Genomic DNA, 23,196 nt, shown 5'->3' with positions numbered 1-23,196 from the left:
ACCAGGTGAAGAAGCTCTCTGATGAAGAGCCCTTCAGCTTCTCCACAGTCTTCACAGCTCCATCTGGAAGAACATCTCCTATCTTTGTTTCCAGCCAGGACAGACACTGAGGACTCAGCTAGGCCCTCTATGAGAGACTGGAACAGAAAGGGGTGATCCAAGAGCCTGTGATCCTGTATGGGCTATGTGGAAGTGGCTGCGGTAAGAGGAACAACCTGAACAGAGCAGGGAACATCACAATGGTCCTTTGCCACAGTATTCATTCTAAAACTCCCTGTGGATGCTCAGGGGAGTGGGCCGCAGAGCACAGCACATATCCTGTGACAAAGACAACATGTTCCTCAAGAGACACACAGGATCCTGTGAGGCCCTCAGCAACCATGTGCTCCACCATAAAAATCAAAAGGTGCTTTAGTAGACTTGACAGGACTTCTAAAGGCTGAACAGCATCCCTTGAGCAGGGTCTGCCAGCTCTCAGACCATTCCCAGTGGGAGCACAGAAGTGCTGTGCTGGAGCACAGCAGGCTGCACTGAGCAGGGGCAGCTAAGCCAAAGGGGTGCCAGGAGGGAGCTGCAGGAGCCTAAACAGTCACTGGGAACAAGCTCATAAGCACATGCTTGGAAGTCTTCATCTGCTGATGTTTGATCTTATTTTTCACAAAGGAAAAATAATGATAGCTTCACAACCCTAACAAACAATTGCTCTATAAATAATAAGATAAAAGGAGGATATGCAGCAGCAAGCTCTTCAACATTTGTTTCATAAGCTAATAGTGAGGAAATGAAGAATGATGAAAACAGAAGGCCTGGACAGCAGCGGTGTTATCCTGCTCCTCGGGCCAAGGAATGCAGACCTGATGTGCGATGCGATTCATGCTGCCTCCATCCTTTTCATGCTCTGGTAGAGCCACTGAGTTGCACAGCAATGCTCTGAAAGCATGTGTGACCCCGCAGATAAAGAAGCGCTTTCAGAATAAAATTGTGATGAAGACACATGGAATATAAAACATTAATCTCCTGAGCACGACTAGAAGGACGAACTGATCTATGGATTGTGGAGTCAGTAAAACTGGGTTGGGTACAGCTGTAATTACACTCTGACCATGATGAACTTGTGACTCAGTTTCTCCATTTCGAAGGAAAATAACACCTCCCCACTCTATAAGGATTTTGTAGGACGGTACTTCTTTATTGATGATAGTTGTTAAAAACCTTCAGAAAATAATAAATTTTATTACTAATTATAAGATATGGATATGCTTTGCCATCAGTTTAATGAACACTCTTGAACAGCTTAGCTTAGTAACGTAAAGAGCTAATAAATAAGCTAAATAAAGACTAAATAAATTGATTTTTTTCCACCTTGCACAATTAAGTTCAGAAAATTTGGGAGAACTTTGACAGTTCTGCCATTGACAAAAGGCAGTATTTAAGGCAATGGTTTTTAAAAAACCTAACAAACTTAGATCTAAAAAAATAAACAAAAACATTAGAGCACAAACTCCCAATGCTACAATGGAACCAACATATTCAACCTGCAGTTATACGAGAGGAATTCAAAGTAGAAAAGTGGCATTGCTTCCTGGTATGGCACTGACAAGACCACAAAGAAAATGCAAGGCTAGTTCTGTTGCGTATATTTTCAAAGGAATTTTGAAACTTTAATGTGTTTGGAAAGGAGCTTTAATAGTTCTGAGTTATGGATAATGCCAGAGAAGCCCTCCCTGCAGCCTTTATCCAAAAGAAAATGAAAAATTGACATCATCATATAACACAGCACCTATGAGCAGAAGAAATTTCTGACAGAAACTTTAATTCAGAAAAAAGGAAGGTGAGACAGAAAAAAAAAAAAAAAAGCTATTATAGCCACCAATTTGCCCATAAAATGTATAGAATATAAAATGTATTTTTTTGTATGGGGTCACGTTTCTAGAGGTGAAACACTGACTTCAGTTGACAGAAAGAATCAGAATTTCATCAGAACAAAAACAGAGCGATGAGATTAACTTTCAATCATATTATTAATGAGAGTTGTAAGAGCTGACATTTGCTCATGGTACATGCCTTTGTAACTTGTTACTAGCTTTGCCACAGTGTTAAAAGAAGTTATAATAAAAAGTGTAAAGGAAATAGTGGCTTGCAACTTTTTAACTAAGCTGCTCAGCAAGACAAATTAAGGAAAGCCAAATAAAGATGTTGTGCTTTTCAAGAAAGTAATGGAGCTTGAATAACAGCTTTCAATAATGTAAAAGTTGCATAGTGCACTGAACACAGTCACAAAGAAAGAAAATACATGGTCAAGAAAGTTGCTGGGTCAGTTACCAGTTGACTAACATTTTCTTTTTGAGATGAGAGGATTCATTGGACAAAAAACTAACGTGCAGGCCAGCTCAGCCTTCTTTACTGGCATTGGGGCACAACCCTTCTGGCTGAATTTGGCATCACTGAGAATTGGTGATGCAGTGAAACAGGATTAAATAAAAGCTCAAAATGTGTGCATTTGCATCTTCAATTTACAGAAAGTAGGAGACCCATCACCAGTTGGTCTCAACTACTTTCTACTGCAAAGTCAGGCCCTGCATGGGTTTGGATCAGGTTTTGTGATGCAAGATCATACAGTCTAATCTTAATAAAAATGTCTAAGTGAAGCTAAACAGTTATTTGCTTTGCATTTGCATCATACCAACAAGACTGTGCAAACAGCACTAGAGAAGAGCTAAAGCTTGGGTTTATTAAAAACTGGTCAGGGAGAATTTGGCTTGAATGTCAGCGGCTGAAAATTATCTGTGTTTTAACTGTTCTGGTTGCAAATGAAGTTATCTTACTTCTATCCCTATGGCTCTGTAACTAACAGAAAAATCCTTAGACTTTTTCCCATGTGATCTCCTGGCAAAAAGATGGGGCAACCTGCAAATATATAATTAAACAAATGCCATACAGCAGGACACACTGATCATTTATCGAAGCTCTGCTTTAGTATCAAAACCAGAAGGCAAAAGGACATTTGTGTAGAGATTCACTATTTTATCTTTCTAGACATCCTATACAAAGGAAAATGTAACTTCTGTGCATTACTCTGGTAAGACCACATTGGTTTAAATCAGTAGAACTTAGGAAGTCCGACTGAAGTTGGGGACCATATGAAGTCATGTCTGACAGAGTTTTCCCTAGCTGACTATCCTGCATGAAAAAGTGATGGAGAATCAACAGAGTTCACACTGAAAGGTCAAAAATGATGACCGAATAAGCATTACAGCTCACAAATATACTGCGTTCAATTGGTCTGGTATTATGCCTTGCCTTCAGTTTTATGAGCTTTCATTATTGCTCTACAACTGCCACAATGAGAATGTCAAATCTCCAACCATCCCAGCTCTTGTAATCCTGCCAACAACAGTACTTCTTAACTCCAGATAAATCAATATCTAATTGCCACAAATATATGTTTGTTATTATCACCACTGGCAGTTTGCAGTCCTATCTCCACCTATGTAACAGACAGCAAAAAACAGAGAAACCCTGGAGCTGACTCAGCTGTTCTAGGAACTGAACACAGAAATTTCCAAATCACTGTACATCCCGCCTGCTGGGTTCCTGCTGAGATGATGAAGGGAGTGAAAATGTTAGAAAATTCTGTGTTTCATCTCATCCATTACTAGCAAGCCAAAACCACTCTGAGTTTTGAAACTATGTGTAACTTGAGGAATTTCTTTTTAAAGTCCCCTAAAAATATTCTAGTGGCAGCTCACATGAGCTGAAGCTTCACAGTGCCTTCTTCCCCCTCACAGAGCTTAGGGACCCAAAGGAGTGTGGTCCACGGAGCCTCACAGCTCTGCAAACACCACTGGATACCAGGAATCTTGTCCATAGAGGATGAGGGGTCACACTTAGCCATGACCACAAAGGCACTGTCACAGTCTTTGGATGCCCTCTGGAAATTTCACGCAGTAGAGCATTGCAGAGTAAGTCTTGGTTGCTACTCCAGTGTTTCAGAAGACAGGATGGGGAAAGCTGGCACAGCTTGGGATGTGGCAGGGGAGGTGCACTCCAGAGCAGTTCAATGACATGATGAGAGTGCAGAGCACAGGACGTGCTGCACTCTGGTAACCTCCAGATAGCCAGTCTCAAGAATGTTAAAAGAGATAAAAGTTTAAAAATATGTGCAGCAAAGATCACACCATAGTACACTTGGAGACAACAGCTACTGAATTTAGCAAAAAAAGCAGCAGCAAACAACTGGTATAGCTGATCTCCAAACTATTAAAACTCACTGAACACATTACTGGTAAAAGATGCAAGAACGATATTTCCCTGATACAGCATTTTTGAAATGATGTGAAAGAAGCTGCCACTTCTGCAGCTTCACCAGAATTACCATTTTCAGCACTGCTAAGTGTTTGCTTTAAAACAAGCTTCTCTGGTCTCACTTTCGGTTTGTCTTTCAAGGAAGTCCTGTGCAGGTCACTATGAGCAAACTGTAACACACAATGCAGTTAGTACTCTACAGGGACTGGCAGTCAATTTCTTTAAACTAAAACTGTAGTTTATAAATTGAATTGCTAAATACTATGTTGCTTTATTTTCTGGTCTGTCATTACTCCTATTTCCTTCCGCTGTTTCCCTGTTGCATGAGCATCCAATACAGTACACATTAAAAACACATAACCCCTATTAAAAGCAAGCATACCAGATAATTAAGAAATGTTGCAGATGTGGCTAGGAGCCATACAGATTTGGAATCAAGAAACACATTGGGTCAAAAATCAGAAGTGAAACATCTTGAGAAAAATGACCAGGAGAAATGGCAGTGGATTGGCTGCAGTGTAGTTAAAAGCCTAGATTCCTAAATGAGACTCCCACACTGCAGCACAATCACAAGAGCACAGAGAGAGAGGAAACAGATGCCTTAGGTAAAAGGCCATTTTCTGGCCACTGCCATCAGCAACTTGGCCGCATCTATGGGATGTTTCATGGCTGAATGGCTGACCCAGTGGTGGCACCAACTCTGTCTCAGGGAGGCCAGGATTGCACCTCATCACAACACTTGCTTATCTGGTCATCATTTTTTACTTCGGAAAGAAATGAGACATGCTGAGAAAAGTAGCATTACGAAGTGATGACTGTTTCTTTTCCAGCATCAGCATTTTATTAGAAGGGTTTGTCTGCCAGCTTATTTTTACAGGAGCTCAAGATCCTGTCTATTTGAGAGCCTGTGCTCTGTTTCAGTTTTTGATGACAAAATGCCAAAGTCAAACATGTAATGCCTAACATTCCAGAAATCTCCAGCACAATAGCCATTTTAAATTATGTCTTCTCCTACTCTGCAAAGCATGCAGAGAAGCAAAAGTGTTCGAATCACCCTTCTTCATTTTTGTTTAAGCAAAACTACCACTTCAGCATGGGAAAGCAAACAAACAAACTAGTCCAACTCTTCAATGCTAAATTTTGTAAATCTATTAAGATAAGTAACAGTTCACACATCTTATCTTTCAATGAAATTAGCACGTACTGTCTGTAGAGACTTAGAATCATAGAGTCACAGAACAGCTTAAGCTGGAAAGGACTTTAAAGCCCACCCAGTTCCAATCCCCTACCATGGGTAGGGATGCCATCCACCTGCTCAGGGCCCCATCCTACCTGGCCTTAAGTACCTCCAGGGATGGGGCATCCACAGCTTCTCTGGGCAGCCTGTGACAGTGCCTCACCATCCTCCAAGGAAAGAATTTCTTTCTAATGTCTAACCTAACTCTACTCTCTTTTAGTTTGAAGACATCCCCTCTTGTCCTATCACTATTAGATCTCTACACAAGTACTGGAAGGCCATAATGAAGCCTTCCCAGAGCCTTCTCTTCTCCAGACTGAACAAGCCCAGTTTTGTTAGCCCTTCTTTATAGGAGAGGTTTTCCAACCTCATCTTTGTGGCCCTCCTCTGGATCCACTCCAACATCTTCACATCTCTGCTGCACTGGGGGTCCCAGACCAGATGCAGTCTTCAGACAGGGTCTCACAGGGGCAAAGGGGAACAATCACATCCTTCTCCCTGCTGGCCACCCCTCTTTTGATGCAGCCCAGGATACTTATTGTTGGCCTACCAGACTGCAAGCATATACTGCTGGCTCATGTCCAGCTTTTTTGTCCACCAGGAACCCCAGGTCCTTCTCTACTTTGCACCTGGCCCTGTTGAATCTCATTAGCTTCACATGGGCCCACTTCTCAATCCTGTTCAGGCCCCTCTGGATGTGTTAATTGCAAACTTGTTGGGGGATGCACTCCATTCCACTGCCTAGATAATTGATAAGGATGTTGAAGAGCACTGGTCCCAAGACAGACCCCTGTGGTGGGGTCCAGAAATTAAACACATAATCCATACAGGTAAGGATTTGTTCCATATATTGTGTAGCAGCTTATTTGTAAGACACTGAACTGTGTTACCCCCAAATAAGCTGCTTAAAATAGCCATAAAAAGAGAATGTATCAAATAGGAATTGAGAAATAGCTACAAAATCTCTTCTGAATGAGAACAAAACAAAGCCAAAAACGTTGAAATAAAATGTATTTATTCTTCACTGTCAGGGATGGTCCCCATTTGGGGACTAACTACTTCTTATGGTGCAGGGTGCTGTAGAGAGGCATTGCAAAGCTTGAAGAAGACAGCAAAATCTATTCAAAAACCATGACAATAAAAAAATCTGTGGTCAAAGGAAAATATGTTTATGCAATAATGTTACAGGAATGAAAGATACATACTCTTATGGTCAGTTCAGTGAGGTAGCAATTAGCATACCAGCTGTCCAGTCATTTGTGAGCGCTGTGCAGATGATGCAGATATCTGAGTTTTAAGCAATTTGAAAGAGGGTGTATAATTGACTTTGAGGAGATCCGAATAAAAATGGAAAGAATTAAGTGGGAGTTTGAAACTGTTGATGTGACCTAGGGACTTTCAGCACACATCTCCCATAGCTGTCCATTCAAACGTCATATGAAGCGCTATGATTCACAGCAGAGCAATGCAAATGCTTCTGAATCTGAATCTTGGTGCAGTGCACCAAGACCTACTACATGTTACTTGAGAAGGTAATTATCCAATGACCCCACAGCACTATATTCCAGAAAAACTTTGCACATCAAGAAACTCATCTGAAGAGCAACACGTTTGCTGCATGTCTTTCTAATGACTTTGTTATATTGCCACTAAAAAGAAGTTTCAACAAGCCACCTCATTCTCTCAAAGCAATATATTAACATTTTTAAGCTTATCAAAAATGCTCTTAAATCAGAATTCTGATTTTATGTTTAGATGCAACTAGAAGAAGGAAAAGAAAAAAGACGCAAGTGGGGTCATTGGTCAGCAATCAGAAACTGCTGGGAACTTCAGGAACGCAAAAATCCAAGTCTGCTTGGACTGAGGGCTATCTGGGTGATTAAAATAAATGAAAAGTTTCCAGTGAATGCCATAGTTTTCAATCAAATTATAGTTTTTCCTTAAGAAGAAAAAGGAGAAGAAAGGGAGAAGGAGATTCAAGAATAGAAGAAATTAAGAAAGAAGAAAGAGCAAAGAAACAGAAGCCATTCCTGTTTTGTTTGATATTTCAGTATATTGCCATTCACCTCTATCATCCCTCTTGCTCATGAGATTGCATTTCTTTCATTCCCATGTATTTAAAATTCTCCTTAATCACAGTTTTTACCCAGACAGGACAGAATTGATTCAGTTTTTACTGCTTGTTTGTTTCCAAAATTTCCAGCTTATCCACTTCGTCATTTGAAAGATATTCCACTTTGCAGACTTCTAAAAACTTATGAATGCTACCTAGTATGAATGCCTGAAGGCTTAGTGAGATATTACTACTTCCACCATCATATTTGCACCTTTCGCAAATAACCACAATGACAAACAAGAGGGAGGTAAGTTCTGATACATAAATAGTTGTAAGCATATATGCGAGTGCGTACGAGTTGCAGTTGCACTGCTTTCCAAAGATCTACGAAGAGTAATTTTTTCAGGAAGGCACATGATATGGAGAAAACACTGTAATGAATTTTACTTCATTGTTTCTATTTCATGGGGACAGCCTGACACGTTCAATTATTGCATTTTGGTGTGGAACTCAAAGCAGACATGGGCTACCAACCAGTACGCTATAAAAAGCTCACTGCTGTAGTATGATTGAGCTAGGAATCATAAGCAGCATATGTGAGTGTGAATCACTCAACAGAAAATACCCAGCTAAATGAAGAGCTATCCTAAGGAAATGAGTGATAGGGATTTTTCATCAAACAGTTTTAAAATATTTTACAATACGTCTTTTTTCCCCTCTGTCCCTTCACAACAGGAACACATTATGATGATTTTATCCGAGACTTGTTATTCAAGTTCTAATTCGTTGGTGATAACATACACAATCCTTCTTAAATTATGACCAAGAAAAACAGCCTTGCGTACATAACAATGCAAGGCATTACTTGACACAGCTGGAAGACTCCCAAAGCTTCTACCTCCGCAGTCCCTTCAGATCCTTTACGGCAACATATCCAGACATACAGTATCTGGTTTGCTTGTATAAAGATTCTGTAAAGCTTTACAAAGCTATTTACACTCCTTTTGTTGTTGATTTTAAATGCTTTGATCTTGAAGTTTCAACAATTACTAAAATCTTCTTCGCTGGGCTTAAAAGTGACACAAACTTCTTTATCTTTTTTTTTTTTTTTCTGAGAAAAAATTTTGAATCGAATTTGAAATAATCCCTTATTAGAGGTTTAAGAAGCTTCCTGTTTTCACTCGGGTTCTTCTTGGTTGTTGCAAAGACTGCTGGGCATACTAAGATGCTTAATACAAGTCTCAGGGTACATAAAAGCACCTGGGAGCATCTACATTTAAAATAATCTGGGACAAGGTTACACAGATATTAAAATAGATATGATCCATGTTTAAAATACTGCTCACTATATGTAATTCATGAAAGCTTAAACACCCTAGGATTAGTTCTGTGGGATTAGTTCTGTTATGCTAACACCATAAAGCCAGAATGGCACTACTTTGTAGTGTAACGCTATGCTGAAAGTGCAGTGTAGCACTGCAAAGTCCTGCATTGGTTCACTCCACAGTTTCACTGGACAGAAAAGCAGTTTCATACTTGAAACTCAGCAAAGAGGTTACAAGACCCTTCAGACAGATGGCTCCACGTATGTGCAAGCAACTCAGGAGCAGAGTACTACCCAAAGGTTTTTACACATCTGTTTGCAGTGAAAACTGGCTGACTGATGTACAGAACATGATTTTGCATGAAAACAAGATTAACACTGAAGTCACAGCAAATAGTGGTTTACAGATTTCCTCTACAGCTGTTGCTTTATAAAATATGAGTACATGGTCTATTTACAATTAACTGTGTCTACATCATCATCTGTCTATGGTCAGTCTACTCCCAACATGACACGAAGGACATAAGGACATCAACACTTCCATACAGCCTTATCTGAGTGACACAGAGGTGCTAAATACAGCCCACTGCAGTTAACTGTCAAAAGAATTCCTGCCTTATAAGCCAGGTCTATAACAGTCACAAAACAACCAAGTCTAACTTTTTTTTTTACACTACTTTACGAATTACAAATCATGTGCCTTCAATGGGGGTAATGAATGCAGAGATTACTGCCATCAACTCAGCCCACCAAGGAACTGAAGGTGCAATTAGACAAAGCTCAGAAAAGACAAGAGACACTGCAGCATGCAGCAGCCGGAAGCACAACTGGTGGGCTGCACTCAACTAGGCCATCTTCTACTGCAAATAATGTTTTATTCTTCCCAGAAATCTGACAAGAGTAAACTTGAATGGTTTCCCTTCCAAAGCAAACAAGGAACATTACTTGTCTCTGACATATTTTAGAATAAGAAGAAAATGTCCTTGATAATAATCATGTGGTGATAACTCACCTCATTATTAGCAGGGCTTTGTCATTTCAAGATTTCCCATTTCCTTAGGATATCAAAGTAGATAAATACAAGAAGTCCATTTGTGCAGCCCAGCAGTGGCTAATGCTCACTACGGAAGGCAGAAGTAATCCCTCTTTTGCTGCTGTCTACACACTGCTGCAGTAATTGGCTAAAAGGCCCCTGGCTACTCTTCCTGTGGAAAAGGAACCATTCCTCTCATAACTGCAGGGTAGAAGCAGCTGATGTGGAGAACAATACCTATTTCTCTTTCGCTCTTTTTTTTTTGTGCCCAAAATAAAATGTGTATTAAATAACGTACAGGAAGGAACACCTTAGAGGCAGAAAGTCATCTCTAAAGGAGGCACCGAACAAGCTCTAAATGACTCTCTCCGTTGCTGCCTGCAGGCAACAAAGATTTTGCTCAGGAACAACTGAATGTAGAAGCCTTCTCCTAACACAGGCACAGCCAAAACACTGGGTGGGGGAAAGCAAAGTGATGAATCAGTTGCTTCAAATACAGATGAATCCTATCAACCAAACACTAAAGAAAGACTCTCCTACAGAAAAAGGAAATAAATAGTGGGGACACATTGTAACCACATTTCTCCTTTCATCAGTAACATACTATCATAATCTAATTTTTGATTGCTCCCAATCCCTTTTTTTCTACCCCAATTTCAGGCATACTAGAACCATAAGTTTGGTTTATGAGATCAAAGAAGAACTACAAATTTTCAACTCCTTCAATGTGATGGCCAGCCATGAGTCCTCCTGCCATTGCATGGCCCTCATTACTGTGATATATAAGAACAAACATATTTATGCTCTGATCTAGCAGACAAAAGGTGCTAACAGATTAGTCTCTAGTGCATTCACTGTCCCTGGAATGTGTCTGCAACCTTCTAAAGAAGATTTTAGTTCTCACTTCTACTGGAAATGAAGGTATTTGTTATTCAGTTGTCAGCTCAGTGTCCCTCTAACTCTCCCTACACTTTGCAGAAACACTCCTATACTTAATTTCAAATCAAAAGAAACTTTCCTGACACCAGTAGTTCTACAATATTGGAGCCTTTAGAGATACACAAAAGTACAAGAGCCTGCAATGTGCTATTTTTTAGGTAATACCAGGAAAAAAAGCAGTCAAGGCATATTAGTAGTCGACCTTGTCCCTCCAGCATATCCTCAAATACTTTTGAAGGCAATGAAAATATGGCTGAACAAGAAATCTATGAAGGCACAGACAGAACATATGCCTTACCTTTGTTCTCAGCTAATAAGCCTCAGCTTCAAGTTACAGCTAAAGCAACACAACACTGATGCTATTCATCAATCCAATGGCAATAACTGAGCACAAACGTAGTTATGTATTTTGAGTACTTATGCAAAATTTCATTTTGTTTTGTATCTCCAAGGACATTAAATGAATTATCATTTATGAATGATAATGTAATAACAGAAATGAATATTCTTCCAAAAATGTCTTCTAAATGTCATTACTGTACAGAAATACTCAGTTCTTACAAACCATTTTCCCTTCACACACTTCCACTATCAGCTAGCTCAAATGAAACTCACATCCTCTATGAAGCACAGAACAAGCTGCAAATCAATTATTGCTATAGATTTGCCACTACCAGACACCTCTTAAATAAATGTAATCAGTCCTTTTGACAGAGATCATCATCTTGCCAATGTTCAATGGAAGGAGCTAAAATCAATGGAAGGAGCAAAAACAACGCAGGGAGAAAATAGAAAAAAAAGAGTTCTGCAAAGCACACTACTCTGAAGCTTCTTTTGCCTTTGGTTCCCATTTGCTGTCCCTTCAACCCCTCCCACAAATCCACCTTGAAAACCTACCCTTATCCCCGCAACACCCATTCTTGAGGAAGGAAAAGCCTCAGCTGCTCTACATCTGGAGCACCCAGGATGGGCTCTTGCTTGGGTTGCCTCCTCCACTCACTGATTTTTGGGAGAGCTACTCCTCTTTCAAACTTCAATAAAACTGGCCAAGGGACGTTGCTGGGGAGGACTGCAGACCGTGAGACACATCGTTAAATAAGTTTGTTTCTCTCAGAAAATGATGAGCCTAAAAGCCAGCACACCTGATGAGGGTGTGTGCTGCTGACATCTCAGTGTGAAATAGAGAAGGGGCTGAGGGAGGGAAAATAAAAATGGAGGAGGTTGATGCTGACAGAGAAAGCAGCTGAGGATGCTTTAGTGTTGTTCCAGGAGCTGGTCACATCATCAGGGGCTGTGAGAACAGGAAAACCCAAACTAGTTACTGTGCTAGTAAATTAAGATTCTAAGCACATTACCAAGGAAATCCTGGATCTACTGAAGTCAAGAGGCACTATGCCATTAATGTCAATGCATTTACAATTTCACCCTCATCTGCATCAGATCTCAGTATGTGAGTTGTATTAAAGTCTGGATTATAGGCTTTTATTGAGTGTATTGGCTTTCCTCTAGTTTTTAAAGTCTGATTTAAATATAGCAAATAAATTGCGATTCTTATTAAGTTTCCATGAATTTCAGTTTATGATGTAGCATTTTGGCATAGCACAGAGGACTTTGTCTCTAATTAGGTGTGCAGCAGTCTCATTCACTTAAATGGGATCTATTCAAGTGTTTCTAGAGGGACACATGAAACAAATGGTTATGCTTGTACCTGAATAAATTTTTCTGCTGTCAGTAGAAGAGCTTCAGCAGTGACTCCATGGGAAAAGCAAGGATGGGAGGATTACATTCACAACTAATCTAAGGCTGAAGGTACACACTGATGGCTCAGCTGATCTAACAGCTCAGCACAGCTGGAAGGGAGGGAAGTTCTTGGTTCTCCTGTCATCATTCCAACCACGTTTAGCCACCTCCCCTTCTAGGCATAAAGTGAAACAATTCACTTTCTCCTCTCACTCCCCAGTGCCAAGGTTAATTTCCCTCTATTTTAGTGAGCTTTTAACCAGTGAATGAGAAAAGATGAAAGGAAGGGTAGGGGGTTTGTAGATCTGCATAGACATAATGAGCATCACAAATTAGCCTTGCTGAATCAACAATTAATGGAAACAGCTGACATACCTATTGTTCCAAGTGACAAAAGAAGAACTCAGTGGAGCTGAATACCTTAACCCCCAAGTGACACATATGCTTTGGTGAAGCCTGCACTTTTCTCCTGTAGTAGCTGCATTTTCACTCCCATTTGCCTTTAAGAAAATAAAATCCAGAGAACTCTAATTTCCTTAGCTAGATAACATTACCACTGGCATTCATGGTATTCCTCTGAGCACACCTCTACAAGGACCTCTGCTCCCCACCAAGGGCTCTCAGCTCTGTGTAACCCATGTGGCTTTCCCAGACCAGGGCGTGATGGACACGTGCAGGGGTGACAGATTCTATCAACAAAGCCAAAAGGATTCCAATATCTTATCCTTCACAGCACAAATTAATGGCTGAGAAAGGAATATAATTATATGGCATGGACGCACAAAGTAGACGGAAAATTCACATAACATCACCTGTGAAACTGTTTCGTCAATGATTTTTCTCAATCAGCATTATCTCCACACAGGTTTATAGGTTGAAGCTTTTCCAACAGCAAAAACAAATGCTCATGGAAAATATTATGTCTGAGCTCTAGGCCAAATCTGACCTTTAATTACATTTGTCTAGTTTTTACAGCTGAATCAAAAGGTTCTGTAAATTCCATGGATTGTGCTTCAAACCAGGGCTTACCAAAAGCAGGAGCCACCCTTGCAGAGGTGATCATGCAGTGATCCCTACACCAATGCACTTTGTAGGCACACTGAGGCTGCCCAAGGTGGCCTCTACACAACTATGACAGCTTTTCCATCACCCAGCAATACATATCAATAATCCAAAGGAAACTCTTTGCTCAAGCTGGAAAACATCTTGCCCCAGAACTGCATTCCAGCTGCCCTGCCAGCAAGAGTCTTCTGCTGAGATTCACCCAAGTGAATGCAGATCTGCTGCTCCTGCACTAACATCTGCCTTTATTTTAACTAGGATGGCAGCTGGCCCTGGTCAGAGCCCAGAGCAGAAGCAGCACAGCTCATGATGCCTGCTGCTGTGCAGAGAGACTGTGCTGAGGCTTTCTGGGATGTTTGCACAGCTTCTGCTCCTGACTCACAGACAATCAATATAAGTGTAGGAACTTCCCTGACCTCTCACTTTTGAGACCAAGAAGACAAGGTATACTCCTTTCTCTTCTTCCCACACCAGGGGCTGTAGCTACCACAAGGGCAAATATCCTTCAGGATACATTTTTCCCAGCCTTCAAGTCTACTGCTGCCATGAAGTGCCAGGCAGCACCACTGCTCAGTCTGAACTTGCATGCTGTTCCTCAAGCGCTGCTCTGTTTCTATAGTTTGATGCCTTTAAAAAAGTCTTTAAATAAAATCAAAGTATGGTCCAGAACCAACACCACTCCACTCTTTCCATGAGACTAATGAGCTCTGGGCCAGCATTATCTTAAATCCTAGTATGGAAGGTATTTTCTGTTTCAAACAGTTCCAGCATTCGATTAAAGTCTGATTAAACACTAGCATTAAAGATGTTTGACATCTAAAAATATGCCATTGTAATTGTGTCAATTTACACTCTAAATTAATAACATTATCAAAATGAGTAAACTGTACCATAAAACTGTCAGCTGCTACTACTAACCAGCAGCTTTAATCTGACCTATTAATCAATTACCTAGATAAAGTTAAAGCAGACTCAAGTTTCAATTACATGTAAAGAAAGTTTCGTTTCAAAAAAATCAATTTATATGCAAGTTAGAGTTGCTCTGCAGGCATGAAAGAGTATAATATTTTGGATAATCGGCTTTAAGGAAAAAAAACAAATTACAAAAATATCTCCAAAAGAAAGTGTATTTAATTGCACATAAAGTAGTTTATGATTATTTCCTGTAATTAAAGCCATGATTTGCTGGGACTAAGCCTTTTTGCAGATGAGTAAGGTATTTTTGACTCACACAGTCCTCACTAAACCAGAAAAGCAGAGCACTTGCTGTATTTAAATGCACGGTCATAGACTCAGCTTTTTATATAGTATTTAAATCCAACCCAAATGTAATTACAGGCCTTTGAGTGAGATCCGAAAGGGATGTGACAAGGCTGACTGCTCGGCCTCTTCTCCACCATGGTGCAGACCCTGGTCAGAGAGCCTGGCTTTATTCTGGGGTACTTCGGCTGTGGGGTCCCTATGGTGAGAAGGACGTGGCAGCAGGAAGGGAGAGGATGCATGGTGGCCCTGGAGATGACGGTCCCACAGTCACACCATTCCTGGCTCCCACCTTCTCCCTCACTCCCTTGGAGCCTCAAGAAAGTCCACAAACTGATGGTTTTCATTTCTGAATATTTCATAAATGGATTATAGGCCTCACATCTTCCTCCTGGGATTCTCTAAAGGTAAGCTGGCTTCTTCAGTTTGCTTAAAGAGGATGCTGTGGGCATCTGAACAGAAGGACTCAGAGGAAATGGATCAGATGTATTTTTAGGTGGTTCTGAATAGTTTAAAATGCTGCAGGCAAGTTTAGACGTGTTTACACAAGGATCTCAGGGGCCATCAGGCAATATGGCTGAGAATTTGACTAATCTGGAGGCAGAATCTCCTTGCATTCTACCTGCCGACAACTTCAATAGTTAAGTGCTGGACAGATTTTTGGCTTTTTTTCCATAAGAAGATTTACTTCTTAGAATTAAGTTGAACTCTTCAAATTTAACTTCCACTTAAAATTTAATTTCTGAAGAACTATTTGAATAAGAATCTTCTACGTTTCTCCTCTAATTATGACAGCACACTGGTACTCCGTTTCCACATACTTCATGACCGGCTAGAGCACATTTAAGCCAATCTCATGATCTTCTGGTGATCAAGAGCCCTGAACTAGGAGGAAGCAATCTAACTGTGTTCTCTGCCCAGCATCTTCCCATACTCCAGATCACTATCTCAGGGGGACGCAGCACACTCAACTGCCACACAGACAGATCAGCCCTCTCAAACTGCAAAAGATGAGTGAATTTAAAATTTAAATACTAGGGTCAGAAGAGCACATCCTGAGCACTGTATCTGTGAGAAAGAGAGATCAGCTCCCAGATGCTTCCATACACCTTCATAACAAGTGAGAGCACCTTCCCTCAGGTCTGCATCAGCATTTGAGCAGCCCTGGGAAACTGGGAAGTGAGATGCTTGATTCTCACTCCTCCTCCCTTAGAAATAATGAAGAGAAAAGAGACACAAAATTTCCACTTTAAGAACTCAATACACCTCCAGATTAAGGTATGACAGGTGCTACAGAAGATGACCTTTAGGCTTGCTACCCAGGCTCTCCTCCAACACCTTGGTGCTGTCCAATGCACCAAGCAGGAGGCACGGATGGCTCCCTTTGGGGATCACATTTAAATGAGGATCTAGTGGTCAATATCTGAGCTCTGGAAGAGCACTCTTAAGTAAGGAATAAAGAAATACTAACTTCTCTAATTATAACCAAGTCCCTAACTGTATCAGAGTCAGAAAGCAACAGCCAAGCCTACCCCACAATACTGATGCTTCTGAGCATCAGCACTGCCCATGCCAGGATGAGATACAAACAAACAGATAATAGGGCCAGCAAATGCAGCATCACGTGCAGACACTTCCACCAGATACAAATTTCCCAAAGAAACATAAACATTAACTTCTCTCACAGAAGCCTGAGTGACAGAGTTTGCCTCTGACTCTCATCCAGCTGTATTAACTCATTCCCATTTTTACTTCTGCTGCCCATAATCCTCACTTTGGTGCCTGCAACCTTCCTCAGATAGAGGCAGGTTCTGGAAACGCTCTTGCTGGCTGCAGAGGAGAAGGAAATGGGGTCTTGACACTTGACCTGTCACTGTGGCACATCATTTTGCAAATCAGATGTGACATCAGGAAAAGCAGATCACTGTTTCACTATCACTGCTCAGCACTATTCCAAAGGCAGTCAACCAGACACCAGGAATGTTCAACTCATCTTCTGATTCACCTTTTATTTGCATCCTGCAGTCACTGTCTTATTGTTTCAAATACAAGCAGATAGCATGAGTTTTACTCACATCACTCTGGATCACAGTAATACACAGAAATACACAGAAATACACAGAAGTATGTCCAAGTCACTCTTTTTCTATAAAACCATTTGACTTCATATTCAGCCCTTGCAAACTGCAAACCTAGCAAGACCTCACAAGACATGGTAGAATTTATTCTTGCAAACACTCAGAGGCATGAGAACAAAGACAAAATGCTCAGGGAGCTGCCTGAGGAGCTAACCAATGACCCACACTGCGCAGCCAGTTGATGTTTTTTCCTGCTACTGAAAAAGGATTAAATTTAACTTGTTTTATCCATGGATTCTATTTGAAGACTCATGTTTTTCCTGAACTGAAAATTTCAGTTTTGTATTGCTGTTTACAGTGGTTATATCTCACAGGGAATGAATGCATTTATGGTATTTCCTACTGCAAAGAAAAGGAATTTCCCCTTGTGCAGTGAAGTATACCAGTCTAAGCTGCATCCTCTAATTTCTTTATTGAGAAGACTTTCCCATGAATAAAATCTGTAAAAAACAGTAAGTAAAAAACTTTTACAGTCCCCTCTCTATCCGATCTAACAATGACCACATTTCTTTCTTGTGGTAATTTTCTTTCCCAAGACTTGTTCCCCACAGAGCTGCTGCCCCAGCAATGCAATGTGGCCAAGGGGCTGTCTGAGCCTTGTTCTCTCACTTGGGCACCAAAAGCCAAGCAAGACAGCCTGTCCCTGCCCACTGCTCCTCTCTTGCTTCCAGAGCAACTGTTCAGGATGACCGAGTCACAAACAGCTGCTCACAAGGCACCATCATTCTCAGGACAGAAGAAAAAGCTGTTTTATCCTGGGCATCTTTCCATTCCTGCTCTCCAAGCCTATTTTTGTCTAAAACACTCATCAGTCTTTACCACTAGATTTGCTAGATGTTTCTGTATTTTAACTCACACTTCTGTATGAAGCTTTACATTTTATGTCGGAGGAGAGAGATTTTGATGTAAACCATGGCCACCACTTAGGCTGTGCAGATACAGGTTGCAGCCACTGCTGCAGGAAGAAGCATGCTCACAAAGTCTTGAAAAACATAAAAAGAGTATGCTTCTTTCTCTGCATTTTTCTCGAGATGTGAAATGCCTCTTTCTTTTGAAAGTCATAAGTATTAAGTCTTCCTTCTTTCTATCAATCTAAAATGCTGGCCAGACAGATGCTGCCCATCCCAGAGGAGAGATTGGAGCTTTAGTGTTGCTGGAAAAAGAATGCTGGAAATAAGAATCTGCATGCATGTATGAGCCACGCTCTTAAATGGTGACATTCAAAAGAGGTTGGGCAAAATTTCTAAGACCTGCCATAGGAATGGATTCTTTCTATTTTTACAAACTAACAAATTATATTCTTTCCCCATCACATCTTACTGCACATCCTTCATGAATCTCATCAAAGCCATACATCAGAATTTCTTCTGGAGCAAAACTTCAGAGTTAGAAAGCATCAGTTGAAGAGTGTCACAAAAGGAAGAAAAATACACCAAGAGTGTAACAGCAGACACTGTTTTCAAGTTGGAATTTGAAGAAACCACGTGAGAATCACACTGAGAACCAACTTTGCATGTAGCATGTTATGTGCAAGTACCAAGGAACAATTCAAACACAGCTGAAAACCATCCACTTCTGGATGTAATTACATGCTCAAAAAAGGGCCAGAATTATAATCCAGCTAAACTATATACCAGACGATTGTCAATTTGACATATTTTCATCTTTTTTTCAGGTTTAACACAGTGCTTTTGAACACTAAAAGCCAAAACCTCTGCTTACGCCCTGCAGGCCACAAAATCTCCAGGAAAGGAAACCAGCAAGATCCTTGGCCGCAAAACCTCAAAAGCTGCTCAGACTCACTCCTCTTCCTTGTTCCCCAGGTTCAAAATTCAGATATCCTAGGCAAATTTATTCATGAGTAAACGGGCCATGAACACACGTTTATTCTTTCTGTTCTTCAGTTAGAATCTTTTCTAAGAATTTTCAGTCTACACCACTTATCCACCAACTGCAGAGCAAGATTCACTTCACAGGTAAGTTTATAAAGAGTCACAACCAAATTCTTTTCACAGTTAGTTTGGATTTTGAGGAACTTATGTGACCAAAACAACATAGAAGGGCAATGTGCTGAAAATCAGTAGAGACAACAAGAAGACAAGGTCTTCCACCTTCTTCCTCCAACATACATGTAGCTTGAGTGGATGTGGTTAACAATCTTAAAGATCAGTCAGAGTATTTAAATAAATCTACAAAATAAGTTTTCTATTCTGTACATGTGCTTTCTTAGGGTAGAAACAGAAGTCAGACATAGACTCCTAGCATTAAAATTTACATTAAGTAATGCTAACTAATTATACACTGAACTTTTAATTACTTATCCAAATACAATCCCCTCTCTAAATCAATATCAAGAGACTGCTGCCTTCAGAAGATGTCAACAAAGCAGAAGCAGTTTATGACCACTGGGTTAAATATTACTGCTGTGAATTTATAGTTATGTTTTCTTCTGGAAAGCAAAAACAAAAACTAAACAAACAAGAGATGAGGAATTGACTAAATGTACAACACATGCCATCAAGAGGATAAATAAGCTGAAATAAAAAAGAATCTTTTCTCTAACACTTCTGTCTAATGATTTCATCCATCACTTGCACTATCCCAGGATACATTCTTGGTCAATAGTATTTCTTCAAAGGCAACAGGATCTGCACATGGTAAAGCACAAACGTAATAGTAGGGCCAACTTTAACTCCTGCTCTTCAGCTGCTCTAACCTGCTTAGCCTTCTGACATTTACATCTCCCACGCTCAAGCTCAATTTAGCAGGCCAAAGTCAGAGCTCATCTGTAAGATGATATAAGCTGCGTGTCACAAAGTAGGTGAGAGTTTAACCCGGTGCGACGCAAGTATGGATGGGGCTGGAAGATTTTCAGCAATACGCTCCCAGCTTCCCTCTCCTCTGACTTTCATACTTGGAACAAGCTGGCTGAATGCAAACAGGCTTTCATCTGTTGTACAGAGCAACTACTGGAAGAAAGGGAAGAAGAGCCTGTCAAAGTCACAGAAGCAGATGGCCAAATTGTCCTCAGGAAACAGTTCAAACATTTGCAAGCTCTAAGTGGAATCACTTACAAGAGACCACAGTCTTCTCGGGAGAAGGAAAGCTACTTGAAGCAGTATACTTGGGGAGCAGCTAGGAGAAAACCAGCCTAGTGAGACTTAGAGAGCTGGAGATGTTCTGGGCTCAGTGCATCACAGGACTCAAATAGAAAAATCTTTCCTCCCCAAACTCTGTGTTTCTTCTGAAGTTGTGCTGTACTCCACCCTAGTCACTTAGGGATTACTGTACCCACAGATCATTTCAGGATAAGAAGGACCAGACCAAAGGTCCACCTGCTCCTGTAGTCTGTTTCCACCACCACCTTGAAATAGATGCCCAGAGAAAAGGTTAAGAACAGGGGAAAGCAAATGGCGGTGCTGCCCAAAAACTCTCCCAGTCTCCAGAACTTTGTAGCTCTGTTATTTGCCTCTTCACTCTATCATATCCCACCCAGTCATCTCACTGGAGATGAAGTCATTCCCAAATTTGGATGATCAGAGTTTTCCAAACTTCGTTCAGTTCTGTTAAGTGTCTTTGTTCTCAGAGATGACTGAACATCACAAATGCCCCCAGGCTCTGTCTTGCTCTCTCTTCTCTTTTTCTAATAACTACCAATATTCATCTGCTTTTTTGATTGTTAATGAACACTGCTGACAACTCCATGGATCAAAAATAACCTATAGATCTTATTCTCGTGTGGTAATACCCAGCTCAGTGCTTTATAAATGAAGTTAAGACTGTTCTTCCTTACAACAACATTTCACAGTTATTAAAATTGAACCTCACCTACCACTACAACACCAAAACTGAAGATCATTCTGCAATTCCTCACAGTTGGACTTCAGCCATTACCAATTGCCATCTACTTGTCAATCCCAGGAGATGTTATGTTGCTCACCTTATCCAAGCACAAGAAAAAAATATTACAAATTTTTCCTTTCAAAATACCAAAATGTTTTGAAAAGTCCTCTACAGACTAGGATATGATAGCCTAAAAATGTTATTCATAGGAGCTTGGAGGTCATTATATCGACCATCCCTAAGTAACTCAGTAAAACAAACAAAAAAAAATCACCTGCAGCTATAGGGACCTATTTGTATTAACTTATAGATCCTACATCCTGGAGACACTATTTTCTTGATTATTCAAAGAGAATCCATTTAGATCACTAACATTAGTATGCTGTAGCTTGGCATCTTTCATTTATTCAGCAAGTTTCAAGTCTAGACAAAACGTTAAGTGCCCAGATTTCAATCCCCCTGTGTTGGGCAAAACAATTCCAAGTGAAAGAACTTACATCAGGTGACAAGAAAGAGGTTAACTGTGGAACTGTGACTTAACAAATCTGTAGTTGTTAAAATGTCTTAGCAGTTTCAGACTCAAAAAAAAATCTCATCTTTTAAACAGCCTGAACAAACAATACAACAACAGCAGCAATTCTGATATTGTTGCAGTTGAATACAAAAAAAAAGTATATTATTTCAAAAGCATCTACCTCACAGGCTTAGGAAACATATTTGTAACAATTACATTTACATGTATATGTATAATATATAGGCAGATAATATATAGTTTGTAAGTAATTATATACATTATATTAAAGCTGTCATATAAGCATGCATACTTAGTACACTTTGAATAGTTACTTTATTTTAAGTGTTTCTAAAGGTCAAAAGTTTTATGTGTAATTATGTTTGTTATCTGGTATTTATGCAGCCCTTCTGTGAGTTATCTGCCTATTTTAACATACTTATTCTTATCCGGATTATGTTGCAGCCAACAGAAGTGCAACCAGTCAACAAACATATCTAGCAGAAATCACCATGGCTATGAAGTAATTGTCTTCCATTGCAAGCAGCTGTTTACGAATAAACAACTACATGAGAAGACCTTGAAGGAAAGACTACAGAAGACAAAATGGTATTTAATTTAAAAAGAAAAAAGAAAAGAAAAAAAGAAAAAGAAGACATGTAAGTAAAAGCCCTTCAGAACTGAAACCATAAGTCTTCCTGGCATCCTTCCCAGCTACTATTTGATTTTATGCCCTGTGTGACATTTTATACATCCTTGTACTTGAACTACCCAACCATATTTCGTTTCTTCCTTCTACTTGTTTTTGAACTGCTGCCACAATGGTGTTGCTATAGAAAGAAAACACACCATTCCACAGTGGCTTACCCTTTCTACTTGTGAGCTAATGAATGCAGCTGCTCAAAACCTGCAATTTATCTAAAAGACCCCTGGTATATAAATATTTTTCATAAAACAAGAAAGAATTCTGTCTTGATTATGGAAGCAGTTCTGAATTTTGCACTGACTTCTGCAGTATTTGTACTGCCTTGTGGTTTGGTTTGACTTGACCCTAAGTTCTAAAAATTGTTATTACACTAATTAGCTAATGTCTGAACAGTATCCTCTACTGTGCTAAGTGCACTAAGCACTGGGGAAGCAAGAGATTACATGGTCCTTTCCCTAGAGAGCTCAAACTTCAAAAAAAAAAAACAAGGATGGCAATGAACTAACCCACTACAGACCAAGTTTTAGAAGGCAATGTAATTCAAACAATCGCTGATCTTTCCTAAACTGAGACACCTTCCTGAACTATAGATTCCCACAGCTGAGCTTGTCACTCCAGGTTCCCATAAAAATTAGTAGGCATTTTAAAGATACGTCATCTAGACAAATCCTTGAGGGTGAGTGCTGAATTGTGGATTCCATTCCTTAAGTGGAGCCTCTGTTAATTAGGGAGATTGCTCGCGCTAACTAGCCATGCAGCTGCAGAGCGTTAGTCCACAAAAATGCCATGGTACTCACCGAGCTCACAGAGGAATGTGCCAGTCTGAGGACTCAGAGGCAGAAAATCTTAAGGGACAAACTTATTCAAGCAGCTTGTTTGGGGCTTAATGGGTGCATAAAAGAAAGTGAAAGAAGCAAGCAGAGAAACATGATGCAAAACAAAGGGAAAAGTGTAATGGAGTGACTAACAGTAAATTATCTTACACAATTAGTTCACTGGAAAAAATACTTGGAAACGGAACTGAGAATTTCAGAGAAATGTC

General features: G+C 40.2%; 1 protein-coding gene across 15 annotated transcripts in view; it reads right to left on the bottom strand.

Moving 5' to 3' along the window:
- KIAA1217 (KIAA1217 ortholog) overlaps window positions 1-23,196 on the bottom strand; it is a 345,028-nt gene that overhangs the window by 123,812 nt on the left and 198,020 nt on the right. Inside the window, exon 1 of one of the 15 annotated variants that reach the window (XM_090142974.1) lies at window positions 22,952-23,118. The exons of the other annotated variants lie outside the window; for them this stretch is intronic. The gene's annotated coding sequence lies outside the window, so the exon portion shown is untranslated. Of the gene's footprint in view, window positions 1-22,951; window positions 23,119-23,196 lie in introns of those variants that run through there. 15 annotated transcript variants of the gene reach the window in all.

The sequence above is a fragment of the Phasianus colchicus genome, chromosome 6 (genome assembly GCF_987193195.1).
Source record: "Phasianus colchicus chromosome 6, bPhaCol1.hap1.1, whole genome shotgun sequence".
NCBI lineage: Eukaryota > Metazoa > Chordata > Aves > Galliformes > Phasianidae > Phasianus > Phasianus colchicus.
This window is presented reverse-complemented; position numbering and strand designations above follow the sequence as displayed.